Below are 17,316 nucleotides of genomic sequence, written 5' to 3'. Positions count from 1 at the left end.
ACATTACATGAAAATCCTGCAATGTAAAAGTTGTCTGGTTTTTGATACTTTATCACTTTGATAAATGCATTTTGGTCCAAAAGTACCTAGAAATTAAAATCACCATATAGGGCACAATTAGGGTTTCTAGGTGTTGGGGACTTGTTCTCAAATGCTGTGAGTTAAGAACAAGGCAACACAAATGTTAATGGTTAAAGACCTTCGTCCTTCGAAGCATTATCTCCTTTAGGATATAATGATCTTCAGACGAAGGTTATGAAGGGCATACCTTCATAATCACAACATGTAATAATAAGGGGCAGAGACATATGAAACATGGAAAAGAACGTGAATAATAATATGAAATCATTAAACTATTCATATTCTCATTATATAACCATGAACAAACATTAATGATATTGAATTACATTTGTACCTTCGACTTGGCAGAAGGTAAAAATCCAGGAGTGATGTGCAAGTGAGTATAAATCAGCATGAACAGTACGGTGTTACTGTTCATCTATTTATAGGCACATGACGCAGCCTGGGTAAAATTACATCCATGTCCTTGACACTTACTACTGACTAAGGAGTAATCTGTCGAGGACTGGGCAGTATATTCCCCTTTAGGTCGGTTCCATTCTCCATCGCTGCCCTTGCGCTAAACCGAAGCTTCTTCATTCGTAGCTTCGGAACTGGTTCATCCTTCTCCCAGACCGCACCTTTCATACCATGCACACCTTCATCTCAAGGCCGAAGGTTCCCGTGACAATATATTATACATGGAAAGCATGTTAGTCGTGTTTTTGAGGACCTTCGGAAGACGAAGGCCCCCAACAGTGCCCCTCGCAGTATTAGACTACGACGTGAACGAAGACCTTAAGCCGAAGGTCCGAAAAAACACCTTCCCTTCGCTAGAATAGCGAAAGTCAATGACAAATGGGGCATGCCAAGTTGCAATGCACTAGGCGTATACATAGAAACCCACAACAGTGGCATTTGCTACGCCATTTCTATTGCTTGCGCTGTTTTCTCAAATTTTAATTCTCTTGCTGTCAGCTCTTGCTTGATTTTCGAACTTCGTGAAATACTGAAGTTTTGAAGAAATGTCTGAGGAGAAGGTGTCTAAGGTGACGAAGGTGGCCGAGGAGACGAAGGTTGTGGACCCTTTTATTGCTGGGTTTTATGAATCTATGGCAAAAACAAATACAGAGAAGATCACAAAGGAGATAATGGTGGATTTATCAGAAGATTCTGATGACAGTGATGACTTTGATGTGGAAAGTGGAGATGAAGATTCCGAAGATCGGCCCTAGCGGCCAAGCCATACCATCTTCGGAAAGTCGACCATTAAACAAAGTCAGATTGACGCCATGAAGGGAAGATACTTTCGTGACATGTCTATTGTGAGGGTTGAAGGAGACAGCACCGCCCCTACACTAGAAGAAAATGAAGTTGTTGTTTACCAGAGCTTTATGAAGGGAGACCTTCGGTTCCCATTGAGCAAATTTGTGGTTGAAGTGCTGAAGATATTTTAGATCTTTCTACATCAAATTACCCCCGAAGCTATAATCAGAATGGGGATGTTTGTTTGGGCTGTGAGAAGCCAAGGGCTGGAACCGAGCGCAAAGTGTTTTTGCAATATGCACGAATTATTGTATGAAACAAAGGCCACCGGCAAAGAACAGTATCACAACAACTTCGGTTGTTATGGATTCATTGCTCGTCCCAATGCAAGCTACCCGGTTCCAACATTTCAGAAAAGGTGGCCCAGGGCCTAGATGGAGGAATGGTTTTATGTTAAGAATAATCTGATTGAGAGAGATGACATTAAGGAAATTATCCAGCGCCCCATCTGGTCTCGCTTCAGCCTTCGAAGGCCGAGGGTGGCGATTGAAAGTGATGCCGAAGCGCGTCAAAAGGCTTTCAGCAATGTCTATGCTTTCATTGGCACAAGAGACATAATCCAAGAGCACATAGCCTATAGAGTGTGGCCACTTGTGGATAACTAGGAGTATTCCTTGTGGAGAAAATGAATACGCTGATCTATTGGCCAAGTCAGCAGCACAGGGGCTGCCTTTACCTTCGGAAGTATTTTTCGAAACAACAAAAGCACCTTCGGTCGAGCTTCTTGAAAGAGCGGTTCTTAACATATCCCATGTCTATAGTGAAGATTGGAGAACTGAAATCATCTCTTTCCTACAGGGTAATTTTCTTTCAGATGACGAAGCTTATAACAGGAGGATAGAAGCAAGAGCTCGACCATATGTCATAATAGAAGGGGAACTATACAAGCGAGGGGTCTGTTCCCCGTTGCTCAAATGTTTATCCAGATCCGAAGGCATAGAATTGATGAAGGAAATACACGTAGGCCTGTGTGGATCTCACATTGGATCTAGGCCTTTGCTTGGGAAAGTTTTTCGTCAAGGATTTTATTGGCCAAAGGCAGCTTCGAATGCAGCGGATTTAGTCCAAAAGTGCGAAGGTTGTCAGAAATGTGCAAGAGATCAAAAACAACCTTCGTCTTTAACGCAATTAATACAACCCACTTGGTCGTTGCAAAGGTGGGGCCTTGATTTGCTAGGCCCATTACCACCAGCACAGGGGAACTTAAGATATGTGGTAGTGGCAGTGTAATATTTTTCCAAGTGGATTGAGGCAAAGCCCTTAGCCACAATAACTTCATTTACTATTCAAAAGTTTTTCTGGCAAAGCATTGTTTGTCGCTTCGGAGTGCCGAAGGCCATTACTGTGGACAATGGGACACAGTTTGATTCTAAAGCCTTCAGAGAATTTTGTGATCAAATTGGCACGAAAATCCATTTTGCATCAGTCCGACATCCAGAGTCAAATGGACTTGTTGAAAGAGCTAATGGGATCATAATGACAGGAATAATGAAGTCAATCTTCAATCAGCCCAGGGGAAAGTGGCCAGACGAGTTAATCAAAGTGGTGTGGAGCCATAACACAACCATGTCAAGATCAACAGGTTTTACGCCCTTCAAACTATTGTTTGGTGACGAAGCAATAACCCCGGAGGAGGCCAAAGCAGGATCAATAAGAACAGCAGCTTCGACAGAAGGCGAAGACGAAGCTGATTGCTCTGTAGAAAAAGATGCTATAGAAGGGATCAAACTTCAAGCTGTGGAAAACATCAATAAATATCAAGCTGAAACAATAAAATGGCGTGACAGAAAGGTCAAGCTGAAGAACATTGAACCAGGACACTTGGTACTTCGAAGGGTAGCCAACCCTGAGACAGTAGGCAAATTACAGCTGAAGTGGGAAGGCCCCTTTTTGGTAGTATCTTCGTCAAGACCCGGTTCCTACAGATTGAAGGATATGGACGGCAACGGCATTCCTAGATCATGGAATGCGGATGAGCTTCGGCGATATTATGTTTAGCTTTATGTAATTTTTTCTATTCTTTTTGTGGCACCCTTTTCCTTTCCAAAGGGGGAGAAAGGTTTTTAATGGGGCCACGACATGTAATTTTCCTTATTTCAATTCTATGAGAGTGATATCCCCCAAAAATGTAAATGTAAATGCAAAGGAAAAAAGAAAAGGAAACAAGGAGAAGCTCAAAAGTCGTTCCTAAGGGAATGCAGAGCTTACAGCAAAAAATAAACGCTGATTCCGCTGAAAGTAAAAGGCGAAGAAGCTCCTAAGCGAGGCTTACAGCGAAAAATAAACGCTGATTCCGCTGAAAGTAAAAGGCGAAGAAGCTCCCAAGGGAGGCTTACAGCGAAAAGTCAACGCTGATACACCGAAAAGTAAACGGTGAAGCCTAAAAGTAAACGGCAAAAAGATTTGAATCAATCCTAAGGGGATGAAGGGCTGCGATTATGGTTTTTGAACATGTGTCCCAATATTCATTTGCACAATACATTTCATCATGTCATTTGCATTCATAAACATTCATTTAGACATAATATAGAATCATCATCACACCACACAAAAAAGACAGGTGCTTCAGCAATGAGGAAAAACTTCGAAGGAAAAATTTTTATGCTTCGTTGTGTATGAAAAGAAGGGAAGGTGTTTTTCGCGTTCGGCTCAAAAGAGAAGTTTCGTCCACAGCAAAGCAGATTGTACACAGATAGTGGAAACAAAATATATTACAAGGTATGTACAAATTTACATGAGTTGTTCCATAACTATATTACAAAAGTTTCTCCAGAATTTTTGCAGGAAAATATATTGTAAGCAACTATCAAGCTTCAGGCTAGGCTTCGTCAAACTTCAGCTTCGTCATTCTTCAGCTTCGTCATCCTGCGTATATCAAACAACAGAATAAGAAAGGTGCAAATTTCAAGGAGAAGGTAAAAGTAACAAATATAAGTTTCTTACCGGCTTAAGATGACTTCGAGCTTCGTCACCCGCCATTTTTCGCCCGCCACTTACCCAGATCTGGGTCATGAATCTATTTCCAATGCTTCGGGCCAGGCTTGGGATATCTATTAGATCTGATGCTGATAAGCTGAAGTTTGGTCTATTCACAATATTTCCATGCGTACAGCCAGCCTTCAGAAAAGCGGTAGCTGTGCCCCGAGAAGCTACCAGGGCACAGAAGTCGGCATGCCCACCAATAACTTCGTCAAGAGGATCAACCTCGCCTTCAATATATTCTAATGTGCTAGGCAGATTTTCAGCTGAAGGTGTAAATTTTTCAGAGCTGGCTCCGATAGAATGAAACACATCCTTCAGCCGCTGCACGCATCGGCTGCCGAAGCTTAGGCATTTCCCTTGAAGTTCCTTCAAAGATTTTTGCAAATTTGAATTTTTATCCATCTCAGTTTTAAGGCTTGCTTCAAGGTGTTTCTTTTCTTGCTCAAATTTTTCTGATTGTTTCAGCAATTCATTCTTTAAGCTATCGTTCTCTGCTTGGACTTCAGCCAAGGAGCCTTCTATAGACTGAATAACAAAGTCTTTCTTTTCTAATGCACCTTCGTGCTCTTTAACCATGATTTCAAGGTCTTGGATGGTGAAGTCCTTCTTTTTCAGATCAGCTTCGTAATTTTCAACTTTTTCAGCCAAATCTTGGATGATGGCTTTGTTCTTCTCGTCTTCTAGATCTTGTTGCATTTTTAGAACCTTACTTAACAATATGCTCTGTCAAAACAATCTTCGTGAAAAAACAACCTAAATAATAATAATAATAAAATAGCAACAATATTTGTTACCTTAAAATTAGCATAAAGTAAGCTTCCGGCGATATGGTGTCGTTGGTAGAGGCAGAGGTCCGCTTCTAGCTTCGGTAGGCCAATGTTTTTGGAGAGGGTTCTAACAATTTTAGCTTCGCTGCGGTTTCGAAGGCATCTCAGCTTTCCTTCGTTAACCCCACCAAACAGTGTAGCCCCTGGCTTATATCCGCAGGATATGGCATATTTTTTAAGCTCTTCTTTTTCAGCATCTGTCAATTCTTGCCCAAGTAAATCTTGAAAGTTAAAATCTCTTTCTTCCAAAATGTCTTCAACTTGCTTTTCCCCCTTTTCAGTAGCTGTGCTCGCTGCAGCCACAGCAGCTTCTTCCTCAGCCATTTTCAGGAGTATATTATCAATAACTTCAAGTGTGTCTTCCAGGTTCGGATCTTCTGTGGCCTCGGTTTCGGCCCCGGTAGCTTCGGCTGCGCCGGTTTCAGCTTCGGGGGCTTCCACTCTGGTGGCTTCGGCTGCGGCGCCTTTGGCTTCGGCGGTCTCGACAAAAGCAACTTTTGACACTGTCGCCGGTGGCGGCGTCTGATGAATCACATCTGCTATCTGAATAATTCTTCGCTTTTTCGGCAGTGCAGGACCTTCTTCTGCCGAAGCTGCTTTGTCCTTCTGAAAAAACTTCGTCAGTTCCGGCGCCAGCGGACTTAGCTTGACAGGCAAGGGTTCAGTCATTACCTTCATAATCTCTTCTACATCGGCAGCAGAAGGCGTTGCAGGAGTATCTTCTTCTCGAACCAACGTTTTTGGTTCTGGAGATGCAGTTTTTCTCTTTCTTGCAGCAGCCACCTTCGACTCAGGGCTCAACTTTTCAGGACTTAGTTTTTCAGAAATCTCCTTTTTCTTTTTGGCTACTTTGGTGCTCTCTTCGTCAACATCGCTGGCAATTCTTTTTCTCTTCGGACCACCAACATCTCCGCCCAGTCGCCCATAGTCAGGATATTCGAAGCCTATAGCATCAAGTACTCTGTTTAGCCTTCGTTCGGCCGGGTGCCGAAGGCTGCTGTCATCAATTGGTCCTCTTTTTAGAGTAATTTCCAAGAACTTCAGTACTCATTATTTCGATTGTATTGAGCCATTCTTGGCAGGGTGCCTTAAAATATTTCTTGAACTTATAATGGTAGGGTAGTCGGACAAGCTCCCCCTTTTTCTTCTCCCCTGTAAGCTTCGGCATAGTCCACTCCTTCATAGTTGGAAATACTCTGAAGGCCAGAAATTCCTGCACTAAATCTCTAGTGCCAATGTGCTCTGCAATAGTCCTGAATTCAGCCAGCGCGATCCAGGTTGGACCTTCTGCTGTCATATTGCATCGGGGTCTGATTTCTCCGAAGATCAGTTCAAGTGGACTCTGTACCAGCTTTTCCTTGTCATCGTCAACTTTGACGTAGAACCATTCTGATTTCCAGCCTGCCGGCCACTTGCTTCGGTAGCTGATCACAGGAAATTTTGTGGTTTTCCGATAGGCAAAATTATAACAACCAAAATTTTCGTGTAACCCATCCTCTCTGGCCTTGGTTTGGTAATGTAGCTCGTGTACCCGGTAGAAACCTTCGGCAAATGCCTCCACCGCCTGGCTTCGGAGAGCCCAGATATAAACACTAAGCCTAACAATGGCATTAGGAGTCAGTTGGTGAAAATAGATCCCAAACTTTTGTAGCACATCAGCAATCATCCTATTCAAGGGAAATCTCAAGCCAGCTTTAAGAAAACTCTTGAAAATCACTATTTCATCCTTCTCTGGCTTCGGGGTAGTTTCCTCTCCACCGAAGCGAATCAGCTTTTTCTCATCTTCACTGAAGTAGCCCGACTTCACCATCTTGGGAAAATCAGCCTTGGAGATAGTCGACTTTCCGAAGTCTAGATGGCTAGGCTTGCTCGGTACTGTGATATTGTAATCACCGTGAGAATCAGCCTCCTCAATATCTCCTTGTTCTGCTTCGGCAGCGGCTTGTTCTGCTTCGGCAGCGGGAACTTCTTCCGATGTCACCAATCCAGATCGCTGCATTGCTTCCGAGATAGGAACAGTCTCCACACCTTCGGCGTCATCTCCCTCACGCTCAACTCTAGCAGTAGAGCGCACTCTGGCCATTTAATTTTGAATTTCTTGAAATATTTCTTGGAAATTAATAACCTTTTCTTCCGAAGCTCTCCTTCTGACAAAGCAAACGCCAAATAGGAGCTTCGTTTGAATGCGAGAGTCAAGCTTCGGCTATGGTTAAAATTTTTGACAGCAAAACAGTGCAATAGCAATGAATGCTGTGGTAACTTCACACCTACCTGTCTGTTTATATAGTGCTGCAGGTAAGAAGGTGAATCGTCAGGATTTTTACACCAGGCAAACAGTTGCTCGCACCCGCTGCGCGGTGGACTGCAAAAACCAAATAGTGAACCTGCACTGTGGGACCGCTCTACGCTCAGAAACTGTATCGTTTCTCGACAACGAGCTCAGGGAAGGTGTTTTTCGGACCATCGGCTTCCTGAAGCCTAAGAGACTTTTTTCACGGATCAAGCTCGTTACGAAAAACGATCTAGCACCGCAAAGGGGCTACTGTTGGGACCTTGCTTCGTCGCCGAAGGTCCTGCAGAAAGAAACAGCTTCGGCTGAAGCTGCTCGTACGTGATGTCGAAAGTGCCATTTCGTGAAGCTTCGGAATTACAAACCGACTTAAAGATAGAATGACCTTTTAGTCCATAAGAGTCTGAGTCATTGTTGTAAACTTTTATGAGTGGTACGATTGTAATTCCGCACGGGCTGTGTCTTGTGCCTATAAATAGTGAACAGTATTCCTTTACTGTTCACGCATTTCTGCAATTGTAATCGCATCACTCGGAAATTATTCTTTGTCAAGGCAGAGGTATAAATGTGTCTAAATATTATGTTTGAACATCTTAAATTTATATAATATATAAATGACGCTATTTATCTCCAATTTACTTGTCTTTAATGCTTTATGTCTTACGTTATTTTATATTATCTTTGTGAGTTCAATTATGAAGGTATAACCTTCGTAGTTCTGCCATTATAACCTTCGTCCGAAGTACATCCTTGGGGAAATAATGCTTCAATGGACGAAGGGCACCGATATTTAACATTTTATGTTGCCTTGTTCTTAATTCATAGCATTTGAGAACAAGTCCCCAACAATAAGCGAGGAAGCCGAAGCTTTCGAGGAGATCCTAAGCGATCGTGGGTATATCTGTGCTTTCTCCGGCGCTCGAGGAATTGCGGCTATTCTGGAGAAGGCTGGATGCGATCACGTTAAAACTACAGCCCAGGCCGAAGCCACCTTCTCCATAGACGACACAAAAGACCCTTCAGCCGAAGCTACTTTGGTGGGCTGAAAATTTTATTCTGATGTCTGGGTGAACGGTGGCCGAGAATTAGCCAACAAAATTATAAAGAAGAATGAAAAAGACACCCATGACGTCCGAGAAGAAGCTAGGCAAGTTGAAGAAGCTGCTGAACGAGAAAGGCGCATAGGTATTGTTTTTGAATTTTAGCTTCGATACTTACTTTATGGATTCGAACTAATAGTTTGCCTACTGCAGCTGAACTGTCACCGTTGCCGGAGCCATACAACCCCCTGGCTGATCCGAACATGAAGGAAGCACTGGATGTAATAAGCGTTGCTAACTCCATTGTCGATGAAGTCGTCGACAAGGTATTGAACGAAGCCACGGAAAAAAATACTTAGGGAAGATTAGACCTTATTGTAATGACACTATGTAATATTTGGTGTATAGAACAATTAATCAGACATGTAAATTACTGTAACATGTTTCTTTACGATGCATGAAATTTACGCACATACCGTTTTTGAGCCTTCGGCGAAAAAACACCTTCCCTTCTTTTCATGCTTCGTAAAGAAAGAGGCCCCTTCTTTGGCAAGTCCGATAAAAACGTATTTCCCGAAGTTCGCTTCGTGCCTCCGCACATTTTCTTTTAACAAAGTATTGTCGAGGATTTGCTTCGGATTCAGTCTTTTTTGCTGTTGATGCGATATGATGTAAGATGTAATGTTATGCGGAATAATATGATGATATGATGCAAAATGATGGTGATGCCGAAGACACACACACGCGCCCACACTAGAACACAAGACTCTGCATCCCCTTAGGAACGTCTTTTAAGTCTTTTAAGCTCTGCATCCTCTTAGGAACGACTTTTGAGCTTCTTCACCTTCTATTTCGGTGGCATTTAAGCTCTGCATCCCCTTATGAACGACTTTTGAGCTTCTTCACCTTATATTTCGGTGGTATTTGGCTCTGCATTCCCTTAGGAACGACTTTTGAGCAGAAAACTTACGCTGCGCTCCCTTAGGAACGACTTTTTTGCAACTTCGGAACTTAATTTTTGGCTCTGCATTCCCTTAGGAACGACTTTTGAGCAAAAAACTTATGTTGCGCTCCCTTAAGAACGACTTTTTGCAGCTTCGGAACTTAACTTTTGGCTCTGCATTCCCTTAAGAACGACTTTTGAGCTTTAGAAGACTATGAGGAAGGCATATTTTACTCATTGATGCAAGCACAATTATTATAAGAAATAGAAATTTAGTCCTTCATTGCTTGTTTCTCATACAAAAAATAAAATGGCATAAAATATAAAGGTACATTAAGAGTAGGATATTATTCAATAGATATGCTTCGATTCCGGCACAGTACTATTGACTGTACGAGCTTCGGATTCCTCCCGAAAATCACGCTGCTGCTGTGCGTGTGTGTGCCCTTCTGGCTGCTGGCTTCGAGTGTGAATAGGTGGTAATGGTGGTGGTAACGGGAGCTGGGCCCAGGAAGCTTGAGAATGACTTGCCGAAGCAGCAGAAGTCGCAGGTTGTTGATTACCTACGTATTCTGGTACGTATGGAGAGTAGCATGAAGCAGTATGTAGAACCTGCTTCTGCTGATTCTGTCGTGCCTCAGCTTCGGCAATCTCCTTTTGCTTCTGAATGGTGACCTGACATGTTCTTGTAGTGTGGCCATTGTCTTCGCCACAGAATAAGCAATAAAATTTTCTAGGCTGATCCCCGTACCTTCCTCCGAAGCCCTTGCCGCCTCTGCCCCTTGGGGTTGGTGGCCCGAAAGAACTTTGTTGTTGCCCTGAGGATTGAGAGCTATGTTGTGTCCTTTGAAGCTAGCTTCCTCTGCATCACTTTGGCTGGAGTTATGGATTGATCTGACATGCCTAGGGTGGATTCTTCCTCCGAAGCCCCTAGTCATTTCAGAAAACCTGTAAGCTTCTTCCCTTCTCTGGCGGAAATCATTATCAACCCGGATGTATTCATCCATCTTATGAAGGAGCTTCTCCAGGGTCTGGGGGATTTCCTGGCAAAATATTGAGCCGTAGGTCCTGGCCGAAGCCCTTTGATCATGGCCTCAATGAAAATTTCATTGGGCACTGTGGGCGCTTGTGCTCTCAGACGCAAGAACCTTCGAACATACGCCTTGAGGTATTCTTCGTGGTCTTGCGTGCACTGGAACAAAGCCTGAGCAGTGATCGGCTTCGTCTAAAATCCTTGAAAACTGGTGATCAGCATGTCCTTCAGCTTCTGCCATGATGTGATTGTTCCTGGCCGGAGAGAAGAGTACCAAGTTTGTGTGACATTTTTGACTGCCATGACGAAGGATTTCGCCATGACTGTTGTGTTGCCACCATACGAAGATATGGTTCCTTTGTAGCTCATTAGAAACTGCTTCGGGTCTAAGTGCCCATCATACATAGGGAGCTAGGGTGGCTTGTATAATGGGGGCCATAGGGTAGCCTGCAGTTCTGCTGACAGAGGAGAAGCATCATCAAAAGCAAAATTTCCTGTGGCGGAACTGCCCGAATTATTCCAACTTAAGTGTCCAAGTCCCGCCTTAGAGGCTAGACCACACTTAAATGGGAATAACCCGTCAATCCCTCGGATCTAGTCCGACACGGCCACTGACAGGATCAAGTACCACAATCTCACTCGAAGGTGAGTCACAGAGCAAATACAATAAAGCATAAAACCATACATGCCATAATGTTAAATTATTACATCACCATCATCATCATCGGAGTTTTTGCAAAAGTATCCATCATTGTTCGAAGTGCAGCGGAATAAAACTAACGGTAAATAAACGGAGAGATGGGGAAGCCTGCCCCATCACTCCTCATGCTCCTCCTCAGCCGAGGCAGGATCCCACTCGACAGTCCAACCCGGTGGCAGGGTGGTCGGCCAAGTAATCCCAGCAACCATCTCCTCCAGAGAACCTGTAAAAAATTATGCCACAAGCAAGGCTGAGTATACTAATACTCAGCTAGACTTACCCGGTGTGAGGAGTCTACTCCTCTACCTCTAGACATGCAGCTGTTTGGCTGTGGGGTTTGGTTGCCAAAAGCACTAGCTGAGTTTCTAAATCAAGATTTTAACTTAATCAAAGTTAAGTGTGACTCTCTTAAGGCTAAAAGTGGACTATCTACTCATACATGGTAGCAAGCATCATTAACAGTCAACATCTTATCTCAACTCATCATACTTCCACTTATTACTCAATGTAGTACAATGGATCAAGCAGTCTCATTAGCTGCGAGAAGCAGACGATTCGAATCGAGTTTTTATCCTTGCAAGGTAAACCTAAACACACGACATGCAGGGGCACTCCGTCCCCACACACATCAACCGTCCCCATCGATTCCCCGTCAGCAGATCAGGGCTCACCGCCTTGGCGTACAATGCCTCACTGACCCCGACTGGCACTACAACATATATGACCTTCTATGACATTCTCATTACGTCACAACTCAGGGTATTTTTGTCATAGTATTTCATGTGGTGACGACTGTGTGACGAAAAGGTCATCGTCACAGAAGGTGCGTGTTAAAAGACCTTTTGTGACGAAAGACAAAAAATGTCATAAAATATAGTGACAGAAAATATATTCGTCATAAAATTTGTGACGCTATAAATCGTCATAAACAAGGTCCAAAAATGTCATAGAGTGTAGCATTGGACTATTGCCACGTGGCAGACGAATATGTTCGTGATAAATAGGCTGACATGGCAGCTGACGTGGCAAAAAAATTATGACGATTAAATTCGTCACGTGGCAGCTCACATGTCAAGCAAATTATAACGAATATTTTCGTGTGACACATATATTTGTTATAGAATCAAACAACATAGAAATTGTTTATAACGTATTTAATTCACCGTCAGTTAATAAAACGATCATTCAATTGAATGCAATCCAAATCGTGTGTACAATTTTGTCAAAAACATGTGTACACAACTTTTTCTAGCATCCACATATAACTAAAGCATAAAGCATCCAGGTATCAAACATTAAAAATGTTTAAATATCCTATAACTTAGATCCAAAAGTAGATAGAATAGTTTCAACATCCACAATCTGGTTGACGCCTTCCACGATCGCTATTGTTGAGAAAGCTCGGCAACTCCCTAGAAGAGATAAACATAGGTAAGATTTCAGTGCCAACATGTCATCAATATTATTGTTTAGTTCTCCACATTAATTTAAAAAAACAGCCAAGTAACAACTCGGGTGAGATTTTTCTCCTTTTAGTTGTAATACCCACATATTCATCTGATCAAACAGTAAGAAATTTTTTGCTATTAATTAAAAAACCCACATATTCATCTGCATCTGATCAAGCAGTAAAAGATCCAACCAATTTGTTCTAATTCCACTAACTAAAACAATCGTTCTTATGGCCATGATATACCAGCACTTTTATCTATTCTAACACAAAAAAACACAGATCCAACCATATATACCTCTCAAAGACAACTAACAAATCAGCACCGAGATTGATTAAACACTCACGAGGTATGCAGAGCACTACATGAAACAAACGGGAGCAGATCAGGTTTCAGTAAAAAAAAGTGCTTAAATCGAAGAAGCATGGCGATATAGTAGATATGGGTGCTCACTGATCAAATAGAAGCTTAGAAATTTGAATATAGTGGAATGGTAATGGCTGTGTCATATTTTAATATAGTAGATATGGGTGCTCACTGACCATTTTTCCTCTTCTACAAGATTTCAAACATAGAATGTAAAACACACAAGCCCAAAGCGACTCAACCAATGGTTCTAACTTCTAATTATAACTTCTACTCCCATTAATCTTGTTTTTCAAGAACATAATCTGTCAGTGCATGAGGTGCAAAAACCAATAATATTTACTTGACACATTTATTAAAAACATGTAGTAATTTTATAAGTCCGGACAAGTCACATGATTTAACTTAGCATGTCATAAATTGGAAAATATAAATTAAAAGCGCAAGCGAGCAATTAAATCGCACGCATGGCCACACTCCAAAGCAACATATTTTAGTGCAGCTAGGATTAGGAAGAAATCAATTTACACCAAATCATTAAGCACAGCACATAGCCTGCTCACTTAACAAATGATGCAAAAATCATTCCATACTGCTCTATCCCATCAATTCAAATAAAGTAAACATATGGATCCAAACCTGCTATAATAAACAGGAACATAGTAGCAAAAGAACAACGGTGAACTGGTCTAGTTGGTGTTTCTCTGAAGCTAGAAAGTGCAGCCTCATGTTAGAAATACTTTCATACTCCTTCAATAGTAGATAACAGGCAAAAAATGTGATGGCATAAGCCATGCCCAAGTGCGCTATAAACCTGAACAAAACATGGACAATATTAAATATGTGTCCACACCTCTGCCTTTGAGGCTAGGTGTAAAGCCTAGAAAAGTAAAAAGTGTGACTACAAAGTTGGAAACAGTTAGCTTATTCTCTTTGAAGTCAGTGAACCACACCTTTGTAGCAGCATGAAACTTTGTCCAGAGTTCGCAGTACAAGGCCCTTAACTACAAAAGGGAGGGAATAAGATAGAGTTAAACCTTACATACTATGTATCCTAGCACTTACGAAGATGCACAATGCCCAGGTCTGCAACCTTTGTACACAATTCAGTCAGTTCTTCAGCACCTAATGAGTTAATAAATCATCTGCATTGACCATGATATATGAGTAGAGCATACCAACTATTGGAAGCTGAAGCTTTTGGTCCAAGGAATTTTGGATCTTCGTAGAAGCACAACCTGACATTGGAAATTATCAGTGTATTGACGCAACATAAGAATTTCAAATAAGAACCAAAATCGCTCTCCAAAATATAGTCCCTGTTTGCCAAATTCCTCCTCTCAAGCCTAACCAATTACTTTTATGGTTCTCCTCAACATCAGTTTCTCTCTGTTGTTCTCTCTCCAGTCTCCAAATTGAGAAATAAATGGAGATGCGAAACAAACTGCTACCAGAAAATGGTCCATACAGGATATAGGTACCCACTTGTCAGGACGCTTGTCTTCTAATCAAACAGCGCCATTCCAAATCCTCCAGCATCGGTAGCCAGAACTTGGAATAGAGAATACTAAATCGATTTTGTGTTTTGTCTAATATATAGATCGGTTGTGTGGAAACCCATAATGGAATGTGAATGGATTTGCATTACCTTTAGGGCTCCATTGAACATGGGATGCGGAAGCGCGATCACGCTCGCGCAGAGAGCCAATGAGGGGTGGGGGCTACGGTCCCGCAGAGGCGAGCTCGACGCCTGGAGTGGCGCGCATAGAGAGGGGGAGGAAGCTAGGCACTAGCAGGCCGCATGCACGGTTGCGTCTTGCGTGTAGTGGAGCAAGTGATCAATGGAGAAGGGGAGCAGTCTAGCGAAGAAGAGTAGGCGGACCGGCGGCGGGGAAGGCGGCCGAACGGCGGTGGGGGCCAAACACGACGTCGCGCGCGTGGCAAGCGGCTTGCTGGCTGCGCTAGCAGGCGGTGGTTGTGGCGGCTCAGGAGGGATAGCGCCTAGCACGCCCGAGAAAGCAGGCATGTCCGTGCGTCCATGAGAAAGATTGGTGTGCTGCTGGGCTGCACGACTAGTAAGGTAGTGAACATGTTCTTTTTATTTTATATATGCACATATTTTTATTTATGTGTTCATTTTTAAAAAAAACTTAGATATTTATTTGAATACCGATATCTTATATGGTAGGTCCACCCCTTACCGAGGAACTTGACAAGCGTCTAGACACTGTCGTGTGGGGCGATGTTAAGCCAATCGACGAAGGGGCCAAGGTATAGCAACACGTCGAGACAGTCGGCGATGGGCGCGAAGTAGGCCGGCACAGTGCTCTCGCTAGGGGCGTGACGACAGAGCTAGGGGACAGACGGACGCCCAACAAGACATAATGGTTGAGGCGAGGGCAGAGAAAGCGATGGAGCACGTAGGCAAGGGGCTTTTTCCAAGTTCAGGAGGCATAATGAGGAGGTCTAGAGGGAGGTGTAAGACCATGGTTTGGTTGAAGGAACATTGAGGAGTTTTTTTTACGAAACTCGATGACAGTGGAAACCATAAAAACATAGAAACTGGTGTTTTATAGGAGTTTAGCAAAGTGCCTGTATATAGTACAGATAAGATGAAAAAATGGTGCTTTGTATAGTAGATTTAAAATGAAAAATCATGATCTAGTAACCATATTGCCATGTGTGATAACTTGTTAAACATAAGAGCTTATATGGCAATAGGACCTGCCTTTAATGGTGGGTCACGCGAGCTAACATGGGCAATAGCTTTTTAAAAAAAATAAATCATATGTCGATGACATATGCTCATTGTCATGTGATATCGTTATAATTATTATGTTAAAAAGGTTGTGACGATTTATTCTTATGACGATTCTTATATTGTCATAAAAAATTGTCACAAACACATTGCTAGAGTATATTATGATGGTTTTAATGACAGAGGTTAAATTTTCGTCACTACAATGAGTCATCTTCTAAAAATCGTCATAAACATGGTAATCTAATGACGAATTACTTTATTGTCATCAACTATTCGTCATAGAAGGCCATAAGTGTTGTAGTGTGGCCGTCGTGCAGTGACCGCACTTGTACCCACCATAACCGGAATGGGAGACCTCGTCTCAGGACGCGTGAGGGGATATGTCCACTGCCGGGTTCACTCAGGTACTAGGCTTACCGATTTACCATATTTCTCGGCATGTGCTCAGTACGTTCAAACGCTTGACACAGGTATCCGCACGTTAATCCTTATTCCATTTTCCATCTCGTAAACAACCAATCCCCATGGATTGTTGTCCACCAACTAGTATCATGACAGTGTGAAAGTGGGTACAATCAATTTCCTGATCTCGCGCGAGTGCTAGAAAAATCACTCGTCTTCTACCGAGATCCTATTTAATTAAAGCAACTACTCGACCTGTCATACTAGTATTCATTTCAAAAGGATTCCTGAGATCATGCAACTAGGGTTTCAAACAACTCCTACACCTAAGTGCACAATCAATCCTACAATCATTAAGTGAAGTAAAATAGCATAAATAACAGGTTATGCATAAAACCGGGGCTTGCCTTCCAAAGCAGTGGCAGGCAGGTCCTCTGGTGCTGGCTCTGGTGCTGGATCTGGGGCTACCTCCTGAGCAGCTCCTTGCTCCGGCACGAGGATGTACTCTCCGTCAGCAAGATTACAGTCTAGCGAATGCAATGAACATGTATGTCATGATTATGCATGATTTAATAACATTATGCAAAAAGAGACTAAGTCAAGAAGTAACTTAGGGTTTTCTTAGTTATGCGGGGCTTCTAGTGGTACAGAGATAGACTTATTACTCTTTGGACTTAGGTTTTTCCTTTAGGACAACATATTGGTTTGGTATTGCTTTGATATATTTTTGTGGACAGCAAATAAAGTTTTTAGGGACAACCTTTATTCATATCTTTTATTTCTCATCCCTTAATTTCCATTTAGGTTTTCTAGGGTAGGTTTGAACTACAACAGGGTTTTAATAATTTCCAAAAATTCTGTAAAAATTACAGTGGGTTGTCACTGGCTATTTTAGCTTGTTTTAAGAATTTGAGGCTTAAGGTATAAAAGTTAGGCCTTAAACAAAAATAACAAAAGTTAGGCAAAAAGGGGCACTTTACACTACACCTCCTAGTTAGGGGTAGGCTCTGTCCTAAAGGTTATTTTTGTTGGCATCCTCTGGTAATGATAGGTCTTTGTGCTAAAAATCACAGGAAACTAAGGGGTGGTTAATTAGCTATGATTTTCCCAAGTTTAATGTCAAAAAGGCACTTTC

General features: G+C 42.4%; 1 long non-coding RNA gene across 2 annotated transcripts; it reads right to left on the bottom strand.

Moving 5' to 3' along the window:
* Nucleotides 1-12,370: 12,370 nt before the first annotated feature.
* On the bottom strand, nucleotides 12,371-15,088 carry LOC103632497 (uncharacterized). Of its 2 annotated transcripts, XR_555963.3 has the most exons (5): nucleotides 14,667-15,083; nucleotides 14,197-14,256; nucleotides 13,972-14,022; nucleotides 12,950-13,013; nucleotides 12,371-12,613 (listed from the first exon to the last, which is right to left on the bottom strand). It is a non-coding gene; the product is annotated as an uncharacterized lncRNA (long non-coding RNA). The 2 variants fall into 2 exon arrangements; XR_555965.3 differs by lacking the exon at nucleotides 12,950-13,013 and having other exon boundaries at nucleotides 14,667-15,088.
* Nucleotides 15,089-17,316: the final 2,228 nt, after the last annotated feature.

The sequence above is a fragment of the Zea mays genome, chromosome 7 (assembly GCF_902167145.1).
Source record: "Zea mays cultivar B73 chromosome 7, Zm-B73-REFERENCE-NAM-5.0, whole genome shotgun sequence".
Taxonomy (NCBI): domain Eukaryota; kingdom Viridiplantae; phylum Streptophyta; class Magnoliopsida; order Poales; family Poaceae; genus Zea; species Zea mays.
The sequence above is the reverse complement of the archived record's forward strand: the minus strand, read 5'-3'. Positions and strand labels throughout refer to the sequence as shown.